The sequence below is a fragment of the Giraffa tippelskirchi genome, chromosome 7 (genome assembly GCF_054371585.1).
Source record: "Giraffa tippelskirchi isolate mGirTip1 chromosome 7, T2T-mGirTip1v1.2.pri, whole genome shotgun sequence".
NCBI classification, from domain to species: Eukaryota; Metazoa; Chordata; class Mammalia; order Artiodactyla; family Giraffidae; genus Giraffa; species Giraffa tippelskirchi.
This window is the reverse complement of record NC_137281.1, coordinates 18,068,254-18,093,076: the sequence shown is the minus strand read 5'-3', so window position 1 is coordinate 18,093,076 and position 24,823 is coordinate 18,068,254. Positions and strand designations below refer to the sequence as shown.

Sequence of the window (24,823 nt, the reverse complement as noted above, 5' to 3'; positions counted from 1 at the left end):
TCTCTGCTCTGGGGGATGGCTTCACAAGGCTGGGAGGGGAGTTTCCTGGGTGGCTGGCTGGCTCTCCATGACATGCCAGGCTTGAAAAACCTTTGGGGGGGCTCAGAAATCAAATTTTCTCGGGCTTTTCCAGTTTCTCCTTCACCTGCAGGAGAAAAGTTCAGGTGCTTCCCACCAAGGTTAACTTAGGTGTTTCCTGTAGCAGCATCTTCGCACAGAGGAGTGGATGGCAGAGACTGTGGGTTAGGGACTTGGTTTAGGCGCTGGTCCAGGGACAGGCATTTCTGATCTGCTGCCCTGGAGGTCTCTCTGGGAGCAGGCAGGGTGTGCTGCCTGACTGATGGACTTCTGATCTGTTTCCTTGGATGCATCATTCACCAGGCTTTTGTTTTCAGTCCCAGTGGAGAGATGCATGCTGCCAGGTGCTGTGTGGGCTCCTGGTACACTGCAAAAATGCCACTTGCTCAGGACTGCCTGGAGAAGAAGGGAAGGACCTGCTGCCGATCTTCCATCTCTGCTGTGGCCACCCACATGGTTTCAGGCACATGTCGCCTTTGCCAGAAGGGTCTGAGAAAGCCTTGAGACTAACGCACTGCATCTGGGAGATTCTGAGAGTGTCTGTTCTCAGACAAGTACGCATTGTAACGGAGCTTAGTGACCATCTTGTCTTCCAGCTCTGTAGGCTCAGACTTATGGCTCTTGTAGAAGGTAGTTTTTCTAGTCTGGCTAAGAAATTGCTGCTTGAGTGTCCTCTTTGTGTCACATTTCTAAGCTCATCTTATGATAATTCCCCCTGCCCCAATCAGGGAAGTCTCAGGGTGTACCTCCTTTCCCAACGGCATGCTCCCAGTGGCATCTGATAAATATTTCTAGAGTGTTCCTGCAGAAATATTTTGTTCAGTTCAAAGCAATCCTTTCTTTTCAAAAATCTCCAAACCCAGTTCTTAATACTAAGCATTAAATTTAGAATAGCATTCAAGTTTGCATCCTTTTTAAAAAACGCCTTTAGCTATCTCAGGAACTCAGATGATACTTAAGCCCCACTTCCTTACCACATAATGGAAAGAGATGAAGTGATCCATGACTTTTGTGGTAAGGTCACACAGGCGGATGATGCTAGAGATGAAATTCTGCCCTCAGAGACCCCACTGCCTCTCTCAGATCCCACAGAGCCCTGCATGAGCTGAGTAACCTACAGCCACTCTACTCCAGGGAGCCACCCACCGGTAGGCACAAGAAAGGAAGCTGAGTTGTGCCAGTCTGGGCGAAGTCAGGAGTCCTAGAGAATCAGCAAGCTCTCCCAATCAGTGAGTGTTTAAAAAGAAGTGCCATTTATTTATGTCATACAGTAATTCCTCATTTTAATAGTCACCTCAGTTAATGACTAACAGCACATAGCCCAGAAAAAGAAGGTCAGCCAACTGACCTTGATTGAGTAGGGAGAACTTCTCATAATGAGCTCATTTGTATCTGGATACAGATAGATGCATAGAAACACTGCAGCGGCAAGAAAAGTCAAGGCACATTTATCTTCCAAGGTAGGGGAGACATGCCCCCTACCACCCCATTCCCATTGACTTTGACACAAAACAAGTAAACGTTAACTCAGCCCACATGATGTGAAGGCTGAATTCGTTTGGTCCAAATTAAATCGTATTTATGAGTTGTGACACATAAATAGTCCAGAATTTTCCACTTTTCACCCCAAAGTATGAAGAAAAATCTCCATCATTTATATTCAGGGTCTACTGGATCCCCTCCTGCAGTTAAGCACCCTCTTCAACGATATGCGGACCATCCGAGGATGGTGGGGCTTAAAGATTCGTGGGAACTCAAGGAGTGACCAGCAGCAGACTAGTTCCACGGTGTTTTTTTCTTTTTCGTTTTTTTTTTTTTTTTTTTTTAATTAAGAAGCACCAGAATGAACTTGAAATTGGCAGGACCTCAAGAGAGAAACCAGGCTGGCTCTGAGCCCAGTTTGCACGGATGGGCTGGACATGGACTTGGATCTGACTCCTTCTTGGACTCTGGAGTCATCAACAATCTGTCTGTGGATGTGCGGATATTAGATGGAAAGCTGGGTATCCCTTCCTGGAGACCTCAAGGGTCCTCCAACCCTCTGCCCTGGTAGCTGCCCTCCTCCTTCCCAGATGCTAGGCTCTGCCTCTGCTCTGAGACCCCCCAATGTCCTTTCAAGAAGCCCTCCTTTGTTACTTAAGTTAACCACAGTCAGTTCCTACTGTGTGCCACTCAGCAAACCTTTTCTGTTCCCCCATGCTCATTGTGTTAGGGACAAACACTGGTGTCACATTAGTCTGACCCAGAAACTTGCTCTTTAAAAAGGAACTGTTTGTTACTTCCCTGGTGGTCCAGCGGTTAAGTCTCCAAGCTCCCAAAGCAGAAGAGTCTGGGTTCCATCTCTGGGCAGGGAATTAGATCCTGCAACTTGCAACTAAGATCCCACATCGGGCACCTAAGACTCGGTGTAGCCAAAAAAAAAAAAAAAAAAAATCTTACAAAGAAACTGTTCTTACGGTGGTGAATTTTGAGAAATTATAGCAGGTATCTGGGATGCGTGGGTGCCTGGAACCCCAATAGCATTGCTAATGCAGCCCACTTTCACACAGGCACTCTGACATTCAGGGAATTTCAGGCCACTCAACATAGAAGGAAACAGAGCAACTCATTTCTTCCAGCTCCTCAGAAACCAAAGAGGGGACAGAAAAGGAGAAAGGTCATGGGAAGTGGAGGAGAAGGGCACAGAAGGGACATTCATCTGACAAGGTCCCAGGTGGCCAAGGGAATCTCTGGGTCTCCTTTCCAGGTGAGGAAATTTTAGGAACCGTGGAATCACAGCTCAGGCCTGGAGGGGCCTCAAGAGCCTGAGCTGTACTCCCCTCACTGTTCAAATGGGGCGGTGAGTTGGTGGGGAGGCTTGGTCACCATCTCAGAGCCGCTGGGAAGCAGCAAGGTCCCCGAAAGAGAGTCTCCCATCTAAATGGTGCTCAAATCAGCACATCAGAGGTGTGTTGAACTGACTTTAGGAAACGCTGGGGTCAGATATTTTAGAGGCCAGCGTAGGGCTTCCCTGGTGGCTCAGTAGTAAAGAATCCATCTGCCAACACAAGAGACACAGGACCCATCCCTGGGTCGCAAGATCCCCTGGAGAAGCAAATGGCAACCCACTCTAGTATTTTTGCCTGGGAAGTCCCATGGACAGGGGAACCTGGTGGGCTACAGTCCATGGGGTTGCAAAAGTGTTGGACATGACTTAGCAACAAACCACCACCACCACCACCACCAATAGGGCCAGATGCTGGACACTGAAGCCCTGAGGTGGCTGATCTGGATGTGATTCAGAGCAGGCCAGCCATGGATTCCATTTTCCAAAATGCTTTCCCACCCTTCACCTCATATGTGAAACCCTGCTGCTGTATAGCAGGGTGGCATCTATTGTTCATTTTGCTAATGAAGAAACAGGCTGGGAAGGGTTGTTGTTGTTCAGTCGCTAAGTTATGTCGGACTCTTTGTGACCCCATGGACTGCAGTACCCCAAGCTACCCTGTCCTTCACTATCTCCATGAGTTTGCTCACACTCATGTCCACTGAGTCGGTGATGCCATCCAACCTTCTCATCCTCTGTCGCCCCCTTCTCCTCCCTCTCTCGTCTTTCTCAGTCTTTTCCAAAGAGTCAGCTCTTTGCAGCAGGTAGCCGAAAGTATCAGAACTTCAGGGAAGGGCTAGGAGATGCATTCAAGGCCACCCAGCTGGCCATTGGAGAGCTGAGCCAGGCCCCCGGTCCATCCCATCATTCTCGTCTTTCTCCCACAGGATAATGGAGACGGGTACTCCCAGACCTGCCATTCCAGATGGCTTCCATCTGCCTCCCGAGAACGGTGCCCTGGTGCTTCTCATTGCAACAGAATGGAGGGTTTAGGACTAAGGAGTCAGCCCTGCCAGTGGGCTTGCAGGCCCTGCATCACACACAAAGTGCATCCCCCACTGTGCTGTCTTCAGCTCCCTGCCCCAAGGCTGCAAGGATCTCCGCTGCTCCAGGGAATGGTCTGGGGCCCAGCAGGGGGAAGGTGGTTTGCCCACTGCCCTCAGCCAAACCTGCACAGGCCCCTTCCTGCACCCACACCTTTGGTGGCAACAGAGGAGCTCCCAAGCCTCTGTTTGCTCTCCTGGGGCCTGGGCTGTGGACTCAGGAGGCCATCTAGTCATATGTTCTTTTCCCTTAGTTGGGATGCAGAGGGACCAGTTTGCCACTGATCTTTCAGCAGAGACACACATATCAAGAATTGTAAGTGCGCACAGGGCTCCATGCCTGGGCTTTGCAGCATCTCTCCACCTTCCTTGCTGCAGAGGCCGAGCCTGACTTTCAAAAAAGGGCATGCAGCCCTGGGCAAATCCCGAGGAGGAAAACTCAGTGTACGTTGGTGCCAGGGATGGTAGACCCCCTTTGGGGATTTTCCTGAGGGCCTCTGGAAACCAGAAGGAAGTCTGAGTGCAAAACTGAATGTGTAGCGTATATCAAAGGAATGCAGCATTGTTGATTCTTAGCGGGTCTGCGTGAATATTAGATGCAAATAAGTGCTAATAAGGACAGTGGGAAAAGCTAATGGAAAAACCTTCCTTCCCAGTCGGATCACTGTGCACAGATGCACAGGGCAGCTGAGACAGCCTGACCAGCCACACTCACGGCTGGCCCGGCCCGGGGAAAACCTGTGTAGACATGTCCTGTGGAGGTAGAGCTTGTGTAGACTCATCTGGTGGAAACACTTGTGGTCCAGAGCCTCCTCCTGGCTGCAGGACTGGGGTCAGGGGACAGAAACTCCTCTCTGCATCCTTTCCCCACTGCCCAGTGTGTGTGTGTGTGTGTGTGTCTGAGTGTGCATGGTACTGAAGAGGTTCCCTTGACCACCAGGCTTTTTCAGCAACCACACCAGTTGCACAGTCAGGACCCCAGGTGGTGAGAGGGGACTGGAGGTATAGGGAAGAAGGGCACAGGTGCTGGGACGGGGTAGTGCACTCTGGGCTCCTCCTCAGGCAAGTAGCTTTCTGCTCACTTCACCACCAACCACAGCCCTCCTCCTTGCCATCTTTCCTCCTGCTCTGTTCCAACAGCTTTTGCTCATGGAATGGATAAAGACACTACAGTCCTGCTCTCCTTGGACTGCAAGGAGATCAAACCACTCAATCCTAAAGGAAATCAGTCCTGAATATTCTTTGGAAGGACTGATGATGAAGCTAAAACTCCAATACTTTGGCCATCTGATGTGAAGAATTGACTCATTGGAAAAGATCCTGATGCTGGGAAAGATTGAAGGCAAGAGGAGAAGGGGACGACAGAGGATGAGATGGTTGGATTGCATCACCGACTGGATGGGTGTGAGTTTGAGCAAGCTCCAGGAGTTGGTGATGGACAGGCAAGCATGGCCTGCTGTAGTCCGTGGGGTCACAAAGAGTCCGACATGACTGAGCAACTGAACTGTCCTGCTCTCCCTGACATTTGAATGCTTGCCCCTCCAATCTGTACCTGACTGAGGTGAAACACCTTGATTTCAGCTGTATACATCTGCCCCCTCTCATCCTCTCCCATACACATAGAAGTAACATCCAGCCACTGCAGCTGTGGCAGGGGCTAGGGTCCTGGGTTTGACAGTCTCTGAGCTCAAAGTCTTGGAGAGGAAATCCTAGCATCCAACCTATTTTATTTGGAATCAGTAGGCCCAGTGCCAGCTCTGCCATCCTCCAGATGTGTGGATTCCAGCAACTTCGTGGCTTGTGACTTGTATGCTTGGGGCCAAACTTGTACCTCAGTTTTCTCCTCTATAAAACAGGAATAATAATGCCTAGTTGGTTGTTGCAGGAACTAAGGGAGATCAAGGTAGCCTATCAGCAGAAAAGAGGAGGGTGAACATCCTTCACTTTATTTTCCTAAAGGTTTCTGAAAATACTGGGGATCCCTTCAAGATGAAGAGGTGACTGATTTACAGTTTCATAGTCTCTGTGAAAGCCAGCCTGCTTTCCTTCCCGGCACCTGCTTGCCCCCTGCAGGTGGGGGCTGCCACTTCTCAGAAAGAACAAGGACAAGAATCAGAGCCCCCCACCTACTCCCTTTGCCTCCCTCCTCTGCCCTGGGGCTGTGTGGCTATGGATATGTCACGTGTCCACTCTGTTATTGTGGGGTGTGTAGGCAGAGGTGTTGGTGGACCCAGGCTGACCCCTACGCCCTGACACAACAGGGACTTCAACGAGATAGCCTTCAAGGGAAAGCCTGGGGCACTTTCAGCTGAATCCAGAGCCCCAGGAATTTGGGGATCCATGCAGACACAGGGCTCGAGGCTACCCGAGACCTTGACTGAAACCCACCGAGGTTGTAGCCCAGAAACCTCTCACAATCTACCTCGGATCTATCTTCTGCGTTCCGCCGGCCCCGCGCCCCCGCAACGTCGGGTCCTAGGCGCGCCCTCCTGTCCAGCTGCGGTCACGGCCCGCTCTGGTGACGCCTTGTCCTCTTCCCGGGTCCGCGCCGGCGTGCGACCCAGCGAGGCAGTGGCAGCGCTCCGGCCGCGGTCTGGAGCCAAGTGGCAGCCCGGAGTCCGGCTCAGGGGGAACCTGGGAGACCGGCGCCGGCCGGGGCATCCCCACCCCCACTCCCGGGGCCGCCGGACCGCGCCCAGCGGCGTTTCCCTCCCAGCTTAGCCGCCCGTGGGGCCGCGCGAGTCGGAGAGCGCGCGTGGGCGCGGCGCCCGCGAGCTCCCGGGAGGGAAGAGTCGATTGAGGTGTGATCCCCTCCAGAACCGGTCACCACAGCGGCCGCCACCACCGCGGGGCGGGGCCCAGGCCGGGGGCGGGGCTCCGGGCGGGCGCGGCGCTATTTCCAGCTTCGCCGGAGGCTCCGCTCGCACTTCGCTGGGAGCCTTCCTGGCGCGAGAACCGGATCAAGCGGCGCTGTGAGGAGAGGAGACGGCGGCGGCGGGAGACGAGAGGGGGGCGGACCGGAGCCGGGGATAGAGGAGGAACACGCCGCCGTGCCCTCCCCTCTTCTGCGCGCTCCGGTGGCCGGCCCCGCGCCTCTCGCCTCGCCGACCGCACGGGGCTCCGCTGGGGGCAGGAGGAGACGCCGGGCCCGAGCCGGGGCGGAGGTCCTCCCTGCAGCCCGGGCTCCCCGGAACGGAGGATTCGCCGTGGAGGACCGCGCCGGGGCTGGAGCCTCCCGCTGCCCCGAAATCGCCAGCTGTGCCAGGTAAGTGCGCTGCGCCCCCGCCCCACCCTGTCTCCTCCCTGTGCGGACTCCCGCCGGGAGCGGCGCCCCGAAGGGTCCCCCGGGACTGCACTGCGCCCCAGCCCCGAGAAGCCCTGAGAAACGACGCAGTGAGAGTTCCAAGCCGCGGGCGGGGATAGAGCGCGCGGGGTTCCAGTCTGGCCGCACTTTGGGGACTGGCTCCAGTAGCGGGAACTTTAATTAGACTTTTGCTCCTTGGATTTTGTTCGTCGCCGCGCGTCTGTGAACTGCCACCCCGCGGGCTCACTCGGTCCCTGTGGATCCTCCGCTCCTCTTCTTCGCCCTGGATGCTGGGCGCGGGGAGGCAGCGTCGGCCCCGGAGAGAGCCGTGCGGGAGCCCGGGGGCGCCCTGAGCTTTCCCGCGCGCTGGGGACGGGGACTCGGGGACAGGTTGTGACGGGGAGGCCCGAGGGAGGAGTTACAGGCTACCTTCTTGGTTTCCTACGCTACGGCGGAAGGTGCCCCCGCGTTCCATTTGCGCGTATCCTCACCCCACGACTTTCCGGGGCAGCAGCCTGTTTTGTACTCAAGGCGAGTGTGTGTGCGTCAGTGATCCTGTGAAGGTGTGTGCTTGCGCGTGTCCAGGAGTGCAGTAGTGCAGGAGCCCGGGAGTGGGCGGTGAAAGGATCCGCTTTGCCGCGGGACCCAGCCGAGCTCCGGCGGCGCGGCGGCTGCAGCTCCAGCTGCTGGCTTCTAGTTCTGCGACCAGCTCTGGCCTCGTCCGAGGCCGTCCCCGCCCGGCCAAGGCGCGTTCGCGGGATTTAGTTGTGCCAGTGCTGGCGCTTGTGTCGGAGGCGACCCCTGTCTCTTCCCCTAACTTTGGCGGTACGTTTAGGGCTACAGGCCCTGCGACCCCGACCTGGAGCTGGCGGCAACCACGCAGCGCCCTGGGCTGTGGGCACTCGCTGCCTGGTTGTCTGTCCTAGCCGAATAGTAGGGGCCAACCCCGGGATTCCCTGACCCTTAGCGGTCTCCGATACTGTGGTGGACCCTGGTCCTTGGGCCCCCTCCCAGCTGGAGCCTGGGCCGTGATTGGTTCTGCTAAGTGAAGCGGGCTGGGCCCCCTGTTTCTGCTTGGCCGCAATCTGGCCTGGCAGCAGAGCCTGAAGGAGAGACCTGTGAGTGAAGGGACCAGTGTGGACGAGGAGTGGTGGTTACAGAGGAGTTAGGGGCAGACAAGCCCCTTTCCCATCCCTGGGCTGCTTACAAGCTGCTCTACCAAGCCCCTTTCCTTCCGCTGACCTCTCATATTTGAGTTCACCTTGACCCTTGCCCATAGGGTGGAGAACTTTCCCTAAGTCCAGCCCTAGAACAGTGCAGCCTCCAGGCAAGAGTGGCAGAGCCCTCTTTAAAATTTCCCAGCAGCCATAGCCTCTCCTAGCCACCCTCTGCTCCTGTCCCAAAGGCAAGGCAGACAGGCCACCAGGAAGGGTGACAGTCTGGTCCCTGGAGGGGGCCCTGTTTTAATCCAGAGAGCCCACTGCATATGGCAAGAGGTGTTGTGAGGAGCCCTTGGCCAGCGTGAAGCACATTCCAAAGACTTGGTCAGACTTGCCTCTGTGAAGTGACTCAAAGGAGGGATAACATTCAGACTCTGAAGAGAATTGAGCCTCATAGGATGATTGATACTCCAATAGCAGTTGAATAGAAAAAAAACCCCGGCAAAGTCTGACCCCATCCATTGCCTGGCCCATTCACCCTGGGACAGAGGGAAGGCACAGCATATTTATTTATTTACCTGGAATCAGACTCTGAGAGAGTGAATTATGTTCCCCCAGTATTGATTTTTAAAAAGACCCCAAATTAAAAAGTGAAGGCTTTCTTAAAGCAAGGTCAAGGATTAATTATTTATAGAGAAACATCAATCAACCAGTGGGGGGTGGAGGGGCTCACTTCCAAATTGCCTGAGCAGGCAAAAGGGAGCATCTTCTGATTTTCCCTGCTTCAGCTAGGAAAGAAACAGCCTTGTCTGACCTCTTAGGCTTTGCAGAGTTGTCCTGAGTGGTGACCGGAGGAGTATGCTCTGTAACTCAGCCTGCAGTTGGAGATGCCTTTTTAATCTTGTAGCCAGAATATCACTTGGGAAATTTCATGCATATTTGCTGTGTTTCCATAATGAACATTTACTGATTACAGAGTATCAGGGGAATTTCATTTTTTAAACATTTATTCAAATCTCTGTCTATGAAAGCTAATAAGTCTGAGAAAGTTCAGTAACTACTTTTTTTTTTTTTTTGCCATATGGTTGTTGGGAAAATATGCCTGGTGGGCTCATCTCAGAATTCACCTTCTAAAGGAGGAACATCAGATTCTCCTGATTGGAAATGCTGTGCAGGCTGCTTCTCTACTGATCACTCTGGTTGGTGTCAGTGGTGGCCAGATAGGCTATTTGTGGTTGTGCCAATCGAAGAGATGGAAGTTTTATTCATTGCTGGCTGATGCATCTGGTTAAAGGCACGTGCAGTAGGCACTGGGATCTTTGGGCGGATGATGGGGGAAGGTGTGGTGCCCAATCTCTTGCCTGCTGCCTGGCGTAGAGTCTCAGACACCTGTCTTAGCTGTACCTGCCACACCTCCCTGGTTTACCCATGTGTGGCAACCACGTGGGAGAAACATGGAGCTTGGAGGGAGCATATGGGCAAGAAAGTGGACAAAGGATTATGGTAGCTCTTTCATGAATAACTATGGCAATTAGAGTCAGTAAACACTGTGAAACAAGTACCCAGCCTTTCAGCTAATCAGAAGTTAATGAGTTATAAACAGGAGATTTATGTAGTGCTGGCCCAAGGAGATCAATGTGACTGTGACACGGGACAATGAGACATAAAAAAGCGATCAAGAATGATTGTCTGGATGTGTATGTGGCCACAGTATCTGGGAGCCTGGGGATGTTTGCTGGGGGCAGGTGACAGAGTGCTAACAGCATGGTGACAGTAGGCTCCCCGGCACTGTCTTTGGAGCCACTGCCAAAGCTCGTCTGACGCCAGAGCAGCTGTGTTCCCTCCCTCCTGGGAAAAGGCTGCCCAAAGGCAGAGGAAACCCTTGAGTTCAGGCAGCCGGAGGACAGAGCCGCATTAGCTCAGGTAGCAGAGGACACAGGAGACACCGTCTCATTTCCTTCCGGCTGGAGGATGTGTGACCCCGCGGTTGGTAAATCACGGCGGCAGAAGATGAGACTTACAAATTGGCCGTGGGAAAAAGTTGTGACTTTTACCCTGTACAAAACTACCTGTCATTTGTGATCTGGTGCTCTAGCCTGCACCTGCTGGCCACAGATGCATCCTCAGCCACTGGCAGGATGGAGCAGCCTGCATGCATCCGGGTGGGTTGACAGTGAGAAGTGAAATTCCATCGTGAAAGCCACCTTTGGGGAAGTCAAAGAGTGTCTGCTGGCAGGGGGCCTGGGTCCCAGCATTTCCACTCCCCACCTTGAAGGTCACACATTTCTGGGAAATTGGTACTTCTTGCTACTGGTGACTGAGAGCAAGACACCCTGTCCCTGCCAACCCAAGGCCAGAGCTGGGCCTGGTCAGCGACATTTATTTGACCTAAATTAGAACTGTTAATGTTGAAACCTAAAGCTAAAGAATGCTCTGTCCCATACTCCCAAATACACAAGCGTGTATTTGGTGTCTGTTGTTGGATCAGGCTCTGGGGAAGGCCAAACTAAGAGTGGTCCCTCCTCTTGCAGGTTTTGTCATCTGGTGGAATAGAAACTCCATCACCATCTACTCATCACGCACCGAATCATGCTGTGCCAGACAGCCCCATTACTCAACAGGTCTCCAATGCATGTGTGATTCTAGGCCCTGATGAACGTGTAGAGGAAATGTCCGTGTGGTTGCAAGAGAGAGATTTACGATAGAGTAATCTGACCTAGACCGAGGGCCTTGGAGGGCTTCCTGGAGGAGGTGACTCTCCCACTGAGCTCTGAAAGAAGAGCTGGAACTAAGCATGCAGGGAGCTTCCCTGTGCAGAATGTGAATGAGTGAGAAAGATGGAGCCCTGACCAGGAGCTGTGGGAAGGCCCACGTGGCCAGCAGGGTGAAAGAGGGGGAGATGGGGTTGGAGACACAGGCAGAGTCCTGACTGTAAAGGCCCTCAAAGGCCAGGGAGGGACCTGGAACTGCTGCCGAGCAGGGACCCCAGCGAGGAGGGGGCCGCAGTAATCCCTCCACAGGGAGACAGCTGTGGTCCTCCAGAGGGACGGGGAACCTGAATCTGCTGGGGCCTGGTTCAGAGCAGAGCAGAGAAGACGAGGGGATGTGAGATGGTCGGGACCATGACTGGAAGATGTCAGCACCCTGAGGCAGGGCCCCTCGGACCAAAATGTTCCAAGTGCTCCTCCACTCTTGTTGGGTTCAATCCCCGAGGGCCGGCAGGTCAGGCTGCCACTTGTGTGGCCCTGCCTCTGTGCCCCTGCCCACCTGTCTCACCCCTCAGCCAACCCCTGAGCCCTTGGGTCTTCTGCTGCCTTCCCCCAGGTGTTCACCATTTAGGCTTGGCTCATGGTGGGCACACAAGTGACAGTGCAGGGTCAGTGCTTTCATGAGGACAATTGATCGGACACCCTCCTTCACGCCCCCCTGCTGGCCAGAGGTTTCATCCTTGGTAGGTCCTTAAGCTGCCACCTTCTTAAGTCTGACCGGCAGCTGGTGGGCACCTACCCCAGAAAGAGCTCTTCTCCTGGGCCCCTCCTCGGTTCTCTCTCCTTTCCTTGCCTGCCCCCACCCTCTGCGAGGGGCTCTGCCCATGGCCTTAAGCTCCTAACCCCCCTCCGATGTCAGTGAGCTCCCCGTGGCTGGCCGAGCTCGGCTCAGGCCCCGGCTTCCCTGCAGACCTCAGCTGGGTGCCCCCCGACTCTGTCTTCCAGAACGCGGGTGGAGGGAGCAGGTCTGTGAGTCACCCCGCTTCCCGTTGTTCCCACACTGCTGGCTTCGGGCCCTGAGCTGAGCGGCCGTGCTGAGCTGCAGGCAACAGCCCAGGTCGCTGTCACCTTGTCCTCACTCTGCCTGGCCCTGAGCCAGCTCCTCCCTGGAGGGTCCGGACTCCGGGATGGGAGGAGTGAGAGCCCAGGAGAGGATGCTAGGAGGCACAGGTCTACAACATGGGCCACAGGCCTCTCTGGGGCTGATTCCTCCAGCCCTTGGGCTCTTCGCCTGGAGTGCAGCCTCACCCGATCAGGTGAGGGGCTGATGCCTTGCCACCGCGGACCACAAGTCATGCCCTTGTGCTCCAGTCTCATGAGTGGAAAGGTGACCCAGGAGAGCGCCCCACCAGCAGACCCTAGCCCGGGCTCACATTGACTCATACTTGGCAGACTGGTCGTTCCCACTTCTGAGGCTGCCTCTTCTTGGGAGGCTGACTCATCTGCCTGGACAAGTCCCATCTGTCCCAGCCTGTGGGCACCGGGACCCTCCTCCAGCCCTAAGACGTGGGGGCTCTGCTTCTCCTGCTCCGCAGGGAGCATCTAGACCCCCAGCAAACACTGACGGTGATCCTGCCATGTGCTGCACCTCCTGCCAGGTCTGGAGGAAGCCCAGTGAATGCAGCAGGGCTTGATGTAAATCCTGGTCTCCCTGGTGGCTTGGCCGAGATGAGCTCACCATGGAGAAGGTGGTCAGTGATGGCGGGCAGAGTGAGATTAACCCTGCAGTCTGTCTACACTGGTGGAACCCTTGTGTGATGCAGATACTCTGTCTACACCAACTGAGCCAGTGCATGGTGCAGGCAGTCTGTCTACACTGGTTGAGTCAAGGGTGTGAGCCTTGGAATCTTCCATTTAGTCCGTGCCTGCCTCACTTTCTGTGGAGTCTTGGTACGAACTCTAAAACTCTCTCTGGCTTCAGGGGCTTCCCTGTGGCCGAGCTCAGCTCAGCCCAGCTTCCCCTCTGACAAGGCCCTGACCATCAGGCCATGTCTCCCAGAGCTGGGGTGGTTAAGCCCAAGGTACAACACAGTCTGTCTATACTGGTTGAACCCAGTTCATGATGTAAGCCATTTGTCTATGCAGGTGGAAACAGTGGGTGATGCAGCCAGCCTTTTGGGGACTCCTTCTGCCTCATTCACCAGGAATATTCTTTTTTATCCTTTCTCTTATACACATGCATTCATGCTAAACCACTTCAGTCGTGTCTGACTCTTTGTGACTCACAGGACTGTAGCCCACCAGGCTCCTCTGCCCATGGGATTCTCCAGGCAAGAATACTGGAGTGGGTTGCCATGCCCTCCTCCAGGGGATCTTCTTGACCCAGGGATTGAACTCGCGTCCCTTATGTCTCCTGCATTGGCAGGCGAGTTCTTTACCACTGGCGCCACCTGGGAAACCCTCCCTTGTACACATCTAGGTCCAATTTGAGCCTTCCTTCCAAGGGGCTTTTGTCAATGGTTCCCTCAGTCTCCCACGTGTTACTTGGATCTCTTTGGTGCAGGCTGGCACAGGACTGGGGGTGGTGTGCACATGGCATGTGGTGACCCGCTGCCATATGGTGCTCTCAGCCGGATGCCCCTCTCCCGTCACTGTGCTTGGGGACTGAGCCTGCTGCTGCCACAGTACAGGGGCCACCTGCTGTCAGTGGGCATGGCCACCTCGACGTCCCGCAAAGCAGCCACTCCCATGCATTTTTCTCATGAAAGTCATTTAGGTGTGGAGATGGCCAGGAAAGATTGAAGGCAGGAGGAGAAAGGGGTGACAGAGGACAAGATGGTTGGATGGCATCATCGACTCAATGGATGTGAGTTTAAGGAAACTCTGGGAGATGGTGAAGAGCAGGAAGCCTGGCGTGCTGAGTTCATGGGGTCACAAAGAGTCGGACACGACTGAACACTGCACAGCAGCACTGCCTCGATGTGCGTGGTGAACTGCATTGCTTCAGGCTGGGTCCATCTTGCCATATCCTGCTTAGATTCCGGGCCTCTGTCTCCAGTGATGTCATTTCACCTCCTGAGGGTTGGCACATCTGCAAATTTAATTTCATGACCATTCATCCCTGGGAAAACACAATCTATGCCTATTATTTAACGCTTCTCAATTCCCTCTGCCATGAGTTAAAGTGTCAATGGACAGCCATGGCAACCAGCTCCACCCCCTTGCTCCACCCCGCTGCCGCCTTGGGGTTGTGACTGAAGCCAGCACCTGGCGTCAGACTGCTTGGGTTCAAGGCCCAGCTTCACCACGTGGTCACTCTGTGGACTGGGGACTCAGTTTCCTCACCTATAAAATGGAGATGACAATAGAATACACCTCATAGAGCTGTTGTGCCTAACAGATATCACGCCCACGGTAAATGGCAATGCTGTTATTTCATTGTCTTCATAAACTCCTGTGTTTGGTCTTTTAGCCAAGGTTCAGTCCTCTCCATCTCAGGAGCAAGGAAACCTGGTGATCAAGGGCCTTGTCTAGTGATGTGACAAAGGCTTAGAGGGGCATGTGGCCCTACTGATTTGTGTGCCGTTTCTCATCAGTCTCCTATGGATGCCTGTTCCTTGTCCTGCATTCAGTACCTTTGAAATCTTTTAAAAAAAATTTATTGAAGTTGATTAAATTTCAACTAAATTAAATTAAAACTAAATTTATTTAATTTTGAATATTGTGTTAATTTCTTCTATACAGCAGTGATTCAGTTATACATGTAAATATTAATATATATTCTTTTTCATATTATTTTCTAATATGGTTTATCCCAGAATACTCAATATAGTTTCCTGTGCTGCACAGTAGTATCTTGTTGTTTATCTGTCTTACATATAATAGTTTGCATCTGTTAATCCCACACTCCCAGTCCTTCCCTCCCCCAAACCCCTCTTGGCAGCCATTAGTCTATTCTATATATCTTTGAGTCTGTTTCTGTTTCATAGATAAGTTCATTTGCATCATATTTTATATTCCACATGTCAGTGATATCATATGGTATTTGTCTTTCTCTGTGATTTACTTTGCTTAGTACGATAATCTCTAGGTCCATCCATGTTGCTGCAGATGGCATTATTTCGTTCTTTTTTATGGCTGAGTAATATTCCATTGTGTGTATGTACCACATCTTCTTATCCATTCATCTGTTGATGGATGTTAGGTTGTCTCCATGTCTTGGCTATTGTGAATAGTTTTGCTGTGAGCATGGGGGTGTGTGTATCTTTTTGAATTAGAGTTTTCTCCGGATATACGCCCAGGAGTGGGACTGCTGGCTCGAATGGCAACTCTATTTTTAGCTTTTTGACGAACCTCCATACTGTTTTCCATAGTGGCAGCACAAATTTACATTCCCACCAGCAGTGTAGGTGGGATCCCTTTTGAAAACTTTTTATTCTAAATTCAGTATGCACTCTGAAATGCGCACAGATTTTGGTATGATGCGATGAATATCTGCCAACAAAACAGGCCTGTGTGCCCTGCACCAGAGCGGGGATCAGAACATGGCAGCATCCCTGTGACCCCTCCAGATGCTTCCTTTCCAGCATGGGTGACTACTCTTCTTACTCATAATGGCCTGGATTGATTTTCTTTGTTTTTAAACTTGACAGAAGTGGAGTCGTAAGTCTGCCTACCTTTGTGTCTGGCTTACCATTATGTTTATGAGAGTTCCCCATGTGGCTGTAAATAGTTGTAGCTTGTTCTTTTCTCTTTTCCTTTTCTTTTTGGCTGCTCTGGATCTTTGTCGTGGAGCACGAGCTCTTCTTTGTAGTGCATGGACTCTCTAGTTATGGCACGTGGGCTTAGTTGCCCTGTGGCATGTTGGATCTTAGTTCCCTGACCGGGGATCAAACCTGCGTCCCTGCATTGGAAGGTGGGATCCTAACCACTGGACCACCAGGAAAGTCCCAGTTTGTTTGTTCTTGTTACTGTATAGGATCCCATTGTGTGAAGACATCCTGATTTCTTTATTGGTTCTCCTGTTGAATGACATTCGGGTTGTTCAAAGTTTGGGGCTTATGGACAGTGCTGCTGTGGACATTCTTGCGTGTATCTCTTGGGCGTAGGTACACATTTTAATAAGCATGTACCTGGAAGAGAATTGCTGAGTCAGAATATGCCCATGTTCGTTCCGTAGGTGATGGCAAACAGTTTTCTACAGTGGTTGTACTAATTCCCCTGACACATACCAGGCATATATGAGAGGATCAGCTGCTCCACTTCCTTTCCCACACTTTGTGTTGCCAGTTTCTTTCATTTTACCTGTTCTATGAGTATGTAGAGGTATCACACTATGGTTTTCATTTTAGTCCCCAGACGATTAATAGAATTTTTCTTTTTTTTGGGCCAGGGATGCATTGAAGTTGAAAACATTCTTGAACAAATTTAAAAATTCATTTCCATCTCTAAAACATGAAGTGTCTTAAATATCTAGGGTGCTGGTGATTCCCTCTGCCAAGCAGGTGTCAATCCGCCACATTGTTAGGCAACAGGTAGACAGGTGTTTCTCTGGGTGAAGCTGGGGACCTGGGCACCTGTCCCAGAATCACTGGCTGAATTCCCATGGTCCATCACTCTCTCCGGGGCTTGTCTTTCTTTCCCTTCACAAATCCCAGGAGCATTGAGACCACCTCGTGTGTTGTGTGCACAGCTGTGTCTCAGTACCTAGGACAGTCCCAGTGCAGAGTGGGTCCTGTGAACACCCACTGAATGAAGGGCTGGGCAACAGAGCGTGGCCCATTGGCTTCTGTCCTCCCCTGCCCCAGATGACTGGACAGGGCTTGTTGGGAGCCTGGCCTGCTATGGGGAGGGCTCTGGAAGTTGAGTTCTCAAACCCTGGAGGGTGTCCCATCCTGGTGCCCCATTCCTCTAACTCTGGGGTACCCAACCTGTATTGGTCCGTGGCCTGTTAGGAACCAGGCCTCCCAGCAGGATGTGAGTGGTGGGCAAGGGAAGCTTCATCTGCCGCTCCCCATCTCTCCCCATCGCCCACATTACCGCCTGAACCATTCCCACCTTCCTCTATCACCTGGTCCATGGAAAAATTGTCTTCCAGAAAACTGGCCCCTGGTGCCAAAAATGTTGGGGACCACTGCTCTAAAGACCCCCTCTAGCAGCCGTGCTCACCTCCAGGGCTCCAGGCACTGGCCGTTTAGAAGCACCTCTGGGTCCCTCATCCCTGATGGGCTTATCTGTCATTGGGTCCCTCTGTAGAAAGCAAGACTCCATCCCACCTCCAAGCCGCCTCCTCAACTTTTCAACACCAGCTTCTCACAGATGACATGGAAAGCGTGCAGAGGACATGCCCTCTGGTGAAGTGAAGGTGAAAGCGTCATGTCTGTTATTACCCCATCTGCTCCTGCCCCATCACATTTTAATGGGGACCATGATAAAGCTTCCTCTCTTTGGGGGTGGCTTGGTCCTTTTCTCCTCAAGTGTGACATCATTTTATTTGGAGAACAGCATGGCCAGTGGGGGATGAGAGCCCTGAGTCAGACCCAGGTTCAAAACCAGGTTCTGTTCTTGTTTGGTTCGGGGACCCAGCCATTGCCTCCAGAGAGAGATTCACGTACAGCTCTGATGCAGCCCATGGGGAGGTGACTGGGGGGTCGAGATCTCTGGGGCTGGGGAGTGAGGGCAAGGGATTCTAGCCAGAGCATCTGCCGGAATGGGATCTATAGGAGAGGGGCATGGGTTGGCCCTCAGAGATGGGGAGGGGGAGATGATTCCTCAAGGATCACCCACTGTGAGCCCCACCCCTGAGGGTCCAAAACATGACGTCCTCAGGGAAAGAAGTGTGTTGAGCCCCCAGGACACTCTGGTCTAGATGACATGACCCTCCTAGAGCAATGATCAGAGCTCACTGGTGAATTATAGAAGGCTTCCCGGAGGAGACATGGGACTGCATGTCAAAGGCCAAGGGTGACAACTTCATCCTGGTGCCAGTAGAAATTTTCTCCAGGATTGTGGGGCAGGGACAGTGTGAGCTAAATACCAATCGCTTTAAAATAGGGCAACAAAGAATCCATGACACATATTGTTTATGCGATGTGGAGGCGGGTGTGCAAAGATGGAAGAGCTAAAAGCAGTTTGGGAAAAACAACACCTTTTCTTTGTGAAAAGACAGATTAGAAAGGTTTATGCTCTTCTGTGATAACTAATATGAAAAGTTTATCAAAGTTAAAAAAAAAAACACAAAAACCTTTGACTCTTTCTCCAAATTGATTTGAAGACTTGGCAGGTTTGAGGAATTGTTCAGTAACGTTTTATGGGTTGATGCTAATTTGATGCAGCAGACCCATGCATCGCGCCAATTTACTGCCAAACCAACATTAAGCATGGACCTTTCGTGCAAGGTTTATAGGCGGACAGCTCATAAACATGCATGCTTGACAAGGATTCTGCTTCTCTTAAGATGTGCTATATGAAGTGTTTATCAAAACCCAACTAAATCACCCTCCCTTTTTACTCATAAACAATCTCTGGGGACTTCAGGCCTGAATCTCATACAATATTTCATGCACTGTTTCCCATGCAGCATTTCATGCAATATTTCACCACTCCCAGGGTCCTGGTACATGGGGAACCTTGTCTATAAAAGCCAGAGGTACCGGGTGGTGATAGAAGAGGGAGCCCTTTGGGTGGAGGATGCCCTGAGGGACCACTTTGGAAATGACTTATTACCCAGGTCCTGGGAAGGTTGGTGACACTCTTCCTAAGGAGATCTCCTGAAACAAATCAAACGTTGCAATTAAATGAGATCTGTGTTGTTGTTTGTTGTTTTAATTGCTCAGTCATATCCAACTCTTTGTGACCCCATGGACTGTAGGCTTCCAGGCTCCTCTGTCCATGGAATTTCCCAGGCAAGAATACTGGAGTCGGTTGCCATTTTCTTCTCCAGGGGATTTTCCCAACCAAGGGATCGAACCTGCATCTCCTTCATTGGCAGGTGAATTCTTTACCACTGAGCCACCAAACGAGATCTGTGGCCCTGAGGAAATACATTTCACGCTTTCGTTTTTGTTTCCTGGACTGATGTGTGATGAATCCTCTCTGCCCATCTCTCTTCACCCAAATATGCTGTCACAGCCTCTTCAGTAAGGAGATCATCACAGTTTGGTGCTTTGTTTTGCATGTCGAAAAGTGTTTAACAATAAAAATTATCAAAACTCCTGTCTTTCATTGCTGAAAACCACAGCGTCTGTTTTCCCAAAGGAAAATTGGACTTCCATTGATATTAGTCTAGTCTGTACCACTCCAATCCCTCGATTCCTCCCATCTAGTGTTAATTACAGGGCTTAAATGGAGAAGGTTGCTGGAGGGGGCAAGTGGGCATAACACTGTTGGCACAGAGCCTCATGGGGCTTCAAAAGGAGAGATTTGATCTTGGGCAAATGTCAAGGCAGTTTTGAAATCTGTGTTATGATATCAGCTCACTGCCAGTGTAGGGCTTCATCTAGATTTCATAAATATTGTATGGGGCTCTCTTCCTGCCACCTGGGCCAGCTGGAAAATACAACAGCCACCCCCCACCCCGCCACACACACACACACACACGCACACACACACACACACACAAAACCATCACAATTGCAATCTACTGTAGAATTATCATGAAAAACCAATTGGTGATATTTCAATCACAATGCTCCTGTAACAAATTCCATTCAGATTCTGTTGGAAAGGGAGTTAAACCTTCCTCCTGCTGCTTGGAGAATCTATGCTAAATGTAGCTTCTTGGGGCCCTGGCAGCCATCCAGGGCTTTGTAAGTTATAGTTCTCCATCCTGGTTCTCAGAGTGACCTTGGAACCTCCGAGCCGCAGATTGCTTAGATAGACACGTTGCCCTCTCTTGTCATCCTCTCTTGAGAGAATGGTCCCTGAGCCAAGCGAGCGCTCCCAGCACCCAGATCCTTCAGCTTGAGAGAAAGACTGTGGGCAGAGGCTCTCAGGGAGCAAGTGGCAGGTGATTGGAAGATTGCTTGTTGCTGCTGACCTTTCCTCTGAGATTTATGTCAGCAGTGAAACAGTCCAATATTGTGTATAAAGGCAGCCTGCAGGTGACAGGAGTCTCTCCCCAGCACACGGCAGGTAATCCTGGAAAATAAGAAGAGGGACGGTCTGCAATTACATTAATCAGCTATTTTTGGTTAAGGAATAAACAAAATGGCCCAAAGTGCTGCTGTTACAGATTCTAGCAAAGGAGTGGTGTGTAGGAAAGATTAATGTACAATTAAAATCCATGTACGGGTAAATTACAGGGTGACAGCTATCTAATGCAAACACTGCAGACGTGTAATTAAGAGGAGTTACGGGCTCTCGAGGGTAGATTTGCTGAGGAAAGTGCTAGGGAGCTGTCTATGGAGCTGGAAGGGCAGGGAGGCTTGCTGGGATGGGGGGGCCGTGCAGGTAGTGAAGAGGAGCCCCCCCACAGCATCTGGGGGGCAGCCTGGGATGTGATGACCCCAGGTCTTCAGACGGCACAGCTGCCCCTCCACGGTCCACCGGTTCCTGTTCCGGTCTTCCAGCCCTTTCTGGAGCCATTCTGCTCTCCCCCTCACCTTTGGCTTTGTGACAGCAAGCGCCCATGGATGTCTTTTTTTCCCCTCATTTTTAATTTCTCCTGCTTTGTCAGCTTTTTAAGGAATATGTTACATTATGTGGAAATTGGATGCTAACAAGATTTGTATGAATAAATTAGACTCTTAACTTTTTATGTTATTACAAAATTGAAATAGACTCTAATGACAGTCAGAATTAATGTTGTGTTTCAAATAAATGCCGGGATGTGACTGAATTTTCAGTGCACTCTCTTCTTGTGTCTCTAGCTCTCCCTAGAAGGCCTTGCCTGAGAGAGAGGAGTCTCTCTCAGAGCAGCCCCCACACCCCTGCCCCTTCCAGAGAGGCTGCCTCTAGCACTCAGGCTGGCAGTGCCCCTCCAGGACGCTTCCCTGACCATCCCCAAGTGATGCTCTGCCACACGCTACCGTGGGGGCTGCTGGGAATATTTGCAGCTGATGCTCCCAGCAGCATCCCTCCTCACCAAATAATTGCCCTCACAAGACTTCCCTGGTGGTCCAGTGGCTAAGACGTCACGCTCTCAATGCAGCGGGCCCAGGTTCAATCCCTGGTCAAGGAACTAGATTCCGCATGCCACAACTAAGTGTCTTAGTGCAGCAACTAAGACCTGGCACAGCCAAATAAATAAGTATTTTTTTTTAATCACCCAAGGTTACACCCCATCTGCATCCGATGACTGGCTGTGTCCATCCATCCCCACTCCAGATCACACTGTGGGACCGGTTCAGGCATGAGTTGTGAGGCATTGAGGTCTGTTTCTTCATCTGCCCTCCTCATTTCCTCACAGGGGTCTCTACCAAGAGCCCTTCCCAATAAACCTCAGAGTTTCCAGGAAACTATGCTCTTGGGGATTTTGGTTTTCCTAAACCAACTGTCTGCCCGGTGAGTCTGTTCTGCTGGCATCAAAGTCCCCAAGGATCAGGATCCTTCTTTCTGCTCTGTGTCCCCTTCTTAAGCCCAGGGCCGGGGTGAGTCAGGGACCAGGCCTTGACCTCAGTCCAGGCCTCCCTGGGGAGGGTTTGAGCATCAGCACAAAGGACTCCCCCGGATCTGAGCTGCTTTGGGTAGGGGGCAAACTTGGAGAGATTTTCTGCAACAAAATCCCCACTGTCCCAAAGGAGCAGATCAAAGCAGGGGCTGAGGGCACTGGGATGTGGGCACTGGTTCCCACAGCCAATGGTAAGAGGAAAGAGGGACCTGGTAAAGTGGGGAGAGAGCATGACGTAGCCCAGACATGGAATTTTCCAGCCGGGTGGAAAATTCAGCCCCCAGTGCAGCCGGACCTCCTGGAAAGGAAGTGGTGCAGTTTGGGGTGCCTGGGGACACTTGTCTCTTTGGAAGAGGGGAGGGGAGCTCAGATCCAGCTGCCATTGCAGTTAACTGGTTCAGGGTAGCCAGATATTTGAATATTCAACAATGGGTAGATTTTTACATGACATCTTTCCCTTTCAAAAATCTGGAGACTAATTCAGAATTTAAAAATCAAAGTCTTACATGCCCAAACAATATGCCCACGAGCTGCACTTGGCTTCTGGGATGGAAGAATTTGGAGCCCAGAGCTTCACTGACAAGGTGATCAATTTTTCCCCTGGAGGGTAAGGGCCAGAGCCCTGGAAAGGGACAGTCACTACCAAGACTGCAGGCCGTGCTGAAGAACTGTCGGGCTGCAGGCAGCTGTGACCTGCCCAGATGTGGCTTCTGTCCTGGGACATCTCCCATCCACACTCTGCTGGAAGGGAGTCCTCACTGCTGGCGCTGCAGGCATCAGGCTGCAGGTATCAAGCTGCTGGCTGGACCCTAAGAGCAGCTGGATCCTGGCAAGTCCAGCCCTGGCCAACTGGACCACTCAGCATGGGGTTTGGGGGGATGAATGGGTAGCAGAGGGACCTGGGCAGATCCCTCCACCCCATATGTGAGGGCCCTCACCTGAACCTTTCTGCCTTCACCTTCACAAATCTTAACAATTCCCTGCAGAAATGCCTGAAGAGCAAAAAAGAAGAAAAGTCTCATTGCCCAAACTACCCTCTGTATCTGGGATTCCCATCCATCATCACAGAGTGGGAGAATCTTCTGTTTAAATCACTTTATGTACATAAACTCATAAGTCATATTCATTTTCTAAAAAACGCAATAATTTTTATGCCCACTGCACATAACCTGTTTAATCACTTTATACATCATGAACGGCTTTCCCTGGTAATGGATCTCTTTTCATCCTGCTTTTGACATCCGCACAGGGTTCCTTCCTATGAATGTGTCATAATTTATATAAACCATTCCCAGTTGGACATATTGGGGGGGTTTCATTTTTGTTTTTCAGTTTTAAAGAACGTTGATGTGAATGTTCTTGCTGGTATTCCTTTGTGTCATTTCAGGATAAATTTCTAGAAGTGGAATTGTTGGCTCAAAGGGTATGCCCACTTTTAAGACTTTTACTACTTCCTGACAGATCACCTTACAGAAAGATGCAGCGGTGCATGAGTGTGCCTTTTTTTCATACCAGCAAATCTTCGTTTTTTAAAATCTTTGTCAATTTGACAGGTTAAAGAGGGGCACGCCTATTGTTTTTTTGAAATAACTTGATTTACATCAAGGTAGTATGTATGTGTCATTTTAAAAGCGTAAGAATAAAAGGTGTATAATATATCCAGCAGTCTCCTGCTTCATCCCTCCCCACCTCTCCCAGCCCTGCTCCCCAGAGGCAACTCCCTAGGACTCTTTGAGCTATTTCCCTGGCGTGTATTACTACTTCTATATTTATTTCCACATCACATGCATATACTGCAGGTGCAAAATGGCCAGCCAACCGTCCCAGCATTATTTATTGAGCACTCACTCTTTGCTTGCTTTTTTAAAATGCCAGCTTCATCATTTGCTTAATTCTTGTATTTATTGGGCTGTTTTGGGACTCTTCTGTTTTTGTCTGTCTATTCTAGTACCAGAATCCACTATTTTAATGATTGTAGCTTAGAAATACATTTGTAATACCTTAGAGGGCAAGTCTTCTCTTGTGCTTGTGTGGTATCACATTTTTGTTCATTTAGGTACACTCTTAGAAATATTGGGTCAAATTTCAAATACTATCCAGTAGAAATTTGTATTTGGACTGTGTGTCACATATAGATAAATTTAGGAGAAGGTTACAGATAAATTGACCTTTTACTTTATTTATTATGTTTTACCATATTGAGTCTTCTGATTCATTTACTCAAGAAATATGTATTGAAACCAATTGTGTGTCAGGCGCTGGGGATCTGTCAGGAAACAAAACAAAGGAAGATCCCAGTCCCCCACGAAGCCATGATGAGAGTTACTTTGAAGAGCCAAGCAGGTTAAAGTGGGTTGGAGGTGGGGGTGGGGGAGGAGGGAATGGGTGGGTCAGAGTAGGCCTCTTTGTCAAGGTGAGATTTGGGGGAAAGGAGGACCTAGGCCAGGCAGGTGATCCGGGACAGTGGTTCTCAACCTGGGGCGATTGTGCTCCCCCTGGGGAATTTGGCAACATCTTGGGAGGTGCTATTGGTATGTCATGGGTACAGGTGAGAGACACTGTTTCGCATCCTACAAGGCACAGAGCAGCTCCCATAACAAAGAATTGTCTGGCCCCAAGTGGTGTTGGTGTCGAGATTGAGTAATCCTGATCTAGGCAAAGATTTTCTAGGCAGAGGGGCACTTAGTGAAAGGTCTTTAGGCAGGAGTGAGGAACAGCAAAGAGGTGGAAAGATGGGGGGGAGGGCAGCTGGGAATGAGGCCACGGGAGGGAGGGTGGATGGGGAGACAGTTGATGATTCAGGTTGTGCAGGGCAGGATAAAAGAATCCGACTTTACTCCATGTGAGGTGGGAGCAACTATGGAATTTTGAACAAGGGAGTGTGCCATGATCGAGTTATGTTTTGAGAGGATCATTCTTTTCTTGCTGCCAGATGAAGGGCAAAGAGAGCTGGCAGGCTGTTGCAGTGAGAGGTGGTGGTCTGGGCCAAGATAGTAGCATGACATGGAGAGAATGGGTCAGATTCCAGAGATTTTGAAGACAGCTTACAGGATTT

General features: G+C 51.1%; 1 protein-coding gene across 2 annotated transcripts in view; it reads left to right on the top strand.

The window, feature by feature from the left end:
* Nucleotides 1–6,910: 6,910 nt before the first annotated feature.
* CHST8 (carbohydrate sulfotransferase 8) overlaps nucleotides 6,911–24,823 on the top strand; it is a 139,440-nt gene continuing 121,527 nt past the window's right edge. For both annotated transcript variants that reach the window (XM_081514350.1, XM_081514349.1), the window contains exon 1: nucleotides 6,911–7,252. The gene's annotated coding sequence lies outside the window, so the exon portion shown is untranslated. The remainder of the gene's footprint in view (nucleotides 7,253–24,823) is intronic.